The 6,341-nt window shown below is 41.6% G+C and overlaps 1 pseudogene; it reads left to right on the top strand.

Annotated features, from left to right (window-relative positions):
- The first annotated feature begins 849 nt into the window (after positions 1–849).
- Positions 850–1,383, top strand: LOC141171705 (olfactory receptor 5AR1-like; annotated as a pseudogene).
- The last annotated feature ends 4,958 nt before the right edge of the window (positions 1,384–6,341 follow it).

Raw genomic sequence — 6,341 nt, 5'->3', positions numbered from 1 at the left:
CCTCCGCTTAAACTCACTGGCGGCGTGGTTTTACGAGCCACAGCATGTCACTTATCTGCAGTGGAGACGCAACAGAAGTTTCCAGCATAGAATGTATAGGGTGCGGTAATTCCACATGTGTTCAATGAACATGTGCGGATTTACCTGCGCGATTGGACAGAGCGAAAATACGCTGTGTCCAAAGCACTACTATAGCCTAATCATGGGCACGTACTATTATTGTTGTGTATAAAATGTGGGGGATGGGAGTATACTGAAATTACATGGGCAAAATGCCACTGTTCTTTATGTGCCTTGGAAATGTTGCTTGTATCATACATATAAATGCATAAGGCAAGCAAAATTTCCAAAGTGGAGGGGCACATTACCCCATGTAGTCTTAGTATACTTCCATCCCCCACATTTTAAAAATGAAACTAATGGCCCCCCTGCACTTTTACACAGAACGCTGCTGCTTGTTACCACTACCTGTCTGCCACATGGCCCACATTATGCATACTTTACATAGTGGCAGACGAGCAGCAGCTACAGGAGGAGCGAAGGAGGAGGGAGACCAGGAGGAGCAGGAGCGGCAGGTTGTCTCCAATCGTCAGGCGCGGGAGCCGGCAGAGCCACCATCAACTAAAGCAGAAGCTCTTTGGTAGGCGTGGCTTCAGCCGCAGCGACCGCACTCTGTATGCTGGGTACGTCCTGCCAGACGTAATGCGGCAGCGCGGGCTCAGCATAAAGGACCTGCGACACCGGCGGTTATAATATATACGAATTATAATGGGGGCAATAAATTCTCGGGCCATGGGCCTCCCTGGAGCCTCGGGCTCCGGACGGTAGCCCAGATTGCCCTCACTATAATCCGCCTATGGTTTCAAACATTGCACTGGACTTGCAACATCTGCTTGGATCATCGGTCTTCTGGATCCAGCAGGACATGTTTCCCTTGTTTCTCAGCTATCATTTTGTGCATCCCATAAAATTGACCATTTTTTCTGTGACCTTTCACCTCTCCTTAAGATCTCTTGCAGTGATACTTATAAAGTAGAAATGATGAATTGCATAGTTGGCAGTCTTTTGACTCTTTCTACATTCTTGCTGACATTGATCTCTTACGTTTTCATAATTGTTGCGATCCTGAAGATCAAATCTACGGAAGGACGCTATAAAGCATTTTCAACCTGTTCTTCCCACCTCACATGTATCAGCATTTTCTATGGGACCATCATTTTCCTGTACATGTGACCAGCATCGAGTTATTATCCAGAACAAGATACGTTTTTTGCCCTTTTATACATTGTTTTGGTGCCGTTATTTAATCCTATAATTTACAACTTGAAAAACCATGATTTTAAAGATGGGGTTAAGAAGATGATACAAAAGTTGACCTTATAAATAATACTTTTTTTTCCAACTAATGTGAAAAGGTATATGAAGTTTAAATTGTATATTAAAGCCTTGATGAATTTTACAAGTCCATAGTCAATATTTAAGTGCAATGGAGAAAATGAGATAGGATAGGACCTTATTGTTTTAAATACAATCTCTTCATTCCCTTGTGGCTGAAGCTCCAAACCCTCCGGTCGATTATTTGCAAAGGATATCTACAGACTTGTCCAGTTTCCCAACATTGGGTCACATCTAAAAATCAAGATTGGCTAGCTGACCTAATTAGACTACCAGTCCAATGTTGGTTGACATCTAATATTGGTAATCGGAATACTTGGGGATATAGAACAGTGGCACTAAAGGGATCTTGCCAGCAGGACTGCTGCGAATTCAGAGGCAATGCCACAGTTTGCCCAAAGAGTAGGGTAAATGGATATAATATATTGAATTCGCCCTGAACTGTTGTGTGAATGAGCTAAAAGATTAAATAATTGAGATAATTGATTAAAAAATGCTTTATTGATATAAAATCATACAACTAAAATTGATAAAATATTTGTATAGGACGGGGATAGAGGGATAAATTGTCCTCCGGTGTTGAGTATTCTCGACTTGATGGATTTAGGTCCTATTGCTAGAGGTAGTATTGTAGATTTGGAGCCGATGATGGTTAATGGTGGGCCCTAAATGGAGGGAGAAATGTTCTTAGATATAAGGATAGTGATTACATCCTGATAGAAGGCCTAAGTAGGAAGGTATACGTTACTTCCCCGCATGGGGTAGTGGGGGGATGGTCCCCGTAATGATGCCTGTTGTTGTAAGGGTGTGCAGATTAGAGTGCAGAAGTGCTGAATGCTAGAATATGAAAGGTACAACTGTTATTTAATAAGGTGTAGGAATATCTCCATAACAATGTGGCTATTGGTATGGTAATGATACTACCTGATTATCTGTGCAGTAGCGTATGATAGGCTGCTGAGGTGTTACAGGAATTAGGCTTTTTCATTCATAGGCAGTAGTTAATACTGGGGTGATCCGCATGGATCCCTACAGATGGTTGGAGATTATGTTCCGTCAATATAGTATAGACCTCTTTCCAGGATGATTGGGGCTGGATAGATAGTGCGGAGCTGAACTGTGTCAGGCAGACCCTTGTAGCAGCGTGATACTATTATGGCTGCTGTGGGAGAGAAGGAGACACATAAGTGCACCTGTTGAAGGTAAGACTTTCTTCATAGACTGGGCCAAAAATGATGACCGCACAATAAACTCTAATTGCGGCACCTGATATTGGAAACTTCCCTAACTTTTCAAGCGTTTTTGATGCGGATTTTCCACAGCGTAAACACTTGCAAAACGCTTGGTAATCCGTGCCCTATGATCCCCAATGAAAATCCGCATGTTCTGTGCCCATTCTGCGGAATTTTCCGCAGCGGATCTTCCTTGCGGAAAAATCCGCAACATGTCCATTATTTGTGCGTTTCTGCATGCGGATTTGAGGTCGCAATGCACTTGAAAAACGCAAGTCAAATCTGCATGTAAAAACACTGCAAAAACATGTCAAAAACGCATGCAAAATCCTCAAGCGTTTTTACTGCCAAGAACATGCAGAAACGCTGCAGAAATTTTCTGCTTCATTTCTGCATCGTGGGCACATACCCTAAATGCTGCCCATTGTGTTGGATTGTCAATGCAACCCTCTTCTCCCACTCTTGACACACTGATAGCAACACCGCAGAAGAAATGCTAGCACAGGCTGTTTCAGATGCTGCACATCACAGCATAGACAATTGCCTTCAGATGACCCCAAAGATAAAAGTCTAAGGGGGTCAGATCGGGAGACCTTGGTGGCCATTCACCTGGCCCACGACGAACAATCCACTTTCCAGGAAACTGTTCATGTAGGAATGCTCAGACCTGACACCCATAATGTGGTGGTGCACCATCTTGTTGGTAAAACTCAGGGAACGTGCCATCTTCAGTGCATAAAGAGGGCAACACATCATCATGGAGCAATTTCTGATATCCAGTGGCATTGAGGTTTCCATTGATGAAGAATGGCCCCACTATCTTTGTATCCCATTACCACACAATAGCATCAAGATACGAGATGTGCAGCATCTGAAACAATGGATCCTGGAAGCCTGTGCTAGCATTTCTTCTGCGGTGTTGCTATCAGTGTGTCAAGAGTGGGAGAAGAGGGTTGCATTGACAATCCAACACAATGGGCAGCACTTTGAACACAGTTTATAAGTGGTCATAACCTTGTAAAAAAACTCATGAAAGAATAAAGTTACGTTAAAACCAAGCACACCATTGTTTTTCTTATGAAATTCTCAATATCTTTGCTGTGCCACATGACCCTCTTCCCACATTGAAAAAAATAAAGTTGGATCCAAAATGGCCGACTTCAAAATGGCCTCCATGGTCACCACCCATCTGGAAAAGTTTTCCCCCTCCCATATACTAATGTGCCATAAGCAGGAAGTTGATATCACCAACCTTTCCCATTTAATTTAGGTGTATCCATATAAAAGGCCCACCCTATATAATCTGTTTGCTAAACAATAAGAGATGGAAAACCCCATAGTAAAAGCTCCCAAATAACACAATAATGTCCCGATCATAATAATGCTTAAATGACAGTATGTTTGTATGTGCTTTGTATGAATATGTATATTCAGCAAATATGCTATAAAATGACCAGTCATAAGCACCTGAGCCCTATCTGAGTAGATCCCACCGTTCTCAAGGACCCGTCTGAGCTGACACCTAATGAGGTTTATTACACAACCCAAACCCTGGACTGTCCTCATTATGGCATTCAGCCTTTCCTTCTTTTTCCATTGGATAAACCAAGTATTTTTCCAACTCTTTCAACCCCTCAAAAGAAAGCAAAAGGACTTTTCAGCTCCCATCCTGGTAAACTAATCTCACACTTTGTGACATAAATCTGTATTTTTGTTATCTGCACTTTTACATTTCTAAGAAAATGATATGTTCAGTTATCTGGTAGCGAAACTTCAGTAATGGACTGGGAACAATATATTTATTGCACAATGTATATTAGTGGATGTATAAAAAACTAAAGCAAAATTCTTTCTTCTTTTCTGCAATTTTTGTAAAAAAAAACCTTTGTAATTTGGATAATTCTGTGCATCTACCAAAATCTGTCGCCCTACAAAATGTACAACTTCTCGTAAGTGCTGTACTTTTATGGTTGGGGAACAGGAAAGTGATAAAAGCCAAAAGATCGCACCAACTCCAGATACAAAATAAAACAGTTACAAATTGTATCTTGTTAATGTTGTATAGAATTCATGATGTTATTGCATAGCTTGCTGAATACTGTATGTACTATTATATATTGCAGTAATGTGTGGTTATTAATTCTTACAGTTCAAGTCGGCAGTTTGGCTTACTGACTCCTCATCCCTGGATAAAAGGGTCTTCCCACCACAAGAAGTGAAGGCACATCCCTGGAATACAGTGTGATGTATATGTGGACAGGGGGGATGTGACCGATGGGACCCCCAGGATGCACCCCGCCAAATATCACTTGTTCCTGGGCATAGAACATCCCATTTAGGTTCCATCCCATAGAGGCCATTTCGGTTCCAGTAAAATCAGTGAGCAGAACATTTTGCTGCACAGAGATCAGATGAGATTTCCGCTCTTACGTGTCACAGAATCACTGGTCCTCATCTCCACTCTTGGCCTGGAGTTAGAGAATTAATAGGAGATATGGGACTTTTATTCTCCTATGTGTGACCCCACCAATCAGACATGTAGGACATGTAGTACTGATATGCCATCAATGTCAGTAATATTCTATTAAGTGCAAAAAACAGTCAATCATTTGAAATGTTTATTTGTTTCAATTCGAATAATAATTGCATGGAAGAATGAAGAGATGTTCTTGGAGGGGCCTTCATCTTCTGCAGATGTTTCTTGCAGGTCAGAAGGCCACAGGTAGATGGTACAAGTTCTTCCACACAGGTACAGCTTTGATGGTGGACTTGCTGTACTTTCTTCAGGGCGCTAGATGTGGAGGTTTTCTGTCTCCGAGATGTATAAGGTGCCCCGATGACAAGGTGCAAAAATGCAGCTTTCTCCAATAGCGCGAGCAGCCCTGGAAAATCCACGCCAGCAGGATGATATCAAGCGGCAGAAGATGGAACCTATGAGAAGAGATGTAACATCACTGTAAGTAAGGGGACTTCATATTAGAGGACACTACTGTGGTGTCACTGTGACAGGACGGCAGAGGAATCTTATCCACACTGAGGTGCGGGATCATTGTCAGCCATCATACATGTGACAATCCCACCACTGACAGATGACATCTGCTCCATATTAATTATTCTCATCACTGACATCACACAACATGGAGTTGATGGTCACACTTACCTCTTCTATTTGCCACCTCTTCTACGTTTTCTGTTGTTTGCTTTTTTCTCAGTTTTCGTGCAGATCTTCTTCCTTTCTGAACTGGAGATTCTTATCAAAAAGGAAGAAAAAGATGTTAATTATAAACTGCTATAAGATGAACTTTGTATCTTTATACAGTATAGTGGGATTGTGTTATTTTTGTAGCTGATAGTCCTTGTATCTGGCATTGCCCCATAATAGAGAGAATTTGTCATATATACACGACACCTTCTGAGGGTTTGAGCATTAGGTTGTCTTGTGACCTGATTAAAATTAACCTGTAGAATTTCTGAGTGCCGCCATATGGTGTCTCCCCAAGGAGCTACATTCCTTAATAATATGACATTAGCTGCAGCGTGCCGCAGTGTTCTCATAGAATCAATGAGATAAAACTTCAGTGTAACATAAGGCCATAAATAGGATCAGTATGGGCCCATAGTGAGCCACCATCACACTATTCAGGATCAGTTTGGCAAAAATCTATATGGCATAACATATAACATGAATGAATGAGAAGTTTTATACAATGAAGT

This window comes from Phyllobates terribilis, unplaced genomic scaffold (genome assembly GCF_046119375.1).
Source record: "Phyllobates terribilis strain yellow unplaced genomic scaffold, ASM4611937v1 Scaffold_12__6_contigs__length_324123572, whole genome shotgun sequence".
NCBI classification, from domain to species: Eukaryota; Metazoa; Chordata; class Amphibia; order Anura; family Dendrobatidae; genus Phyllobates; species Phyllobates terribilis.
The sequence above is the reverse complement of the archived record's forward strand: the minus strand, read 5'-3'. Positions and strand labels throughout refer to the sequence as shown.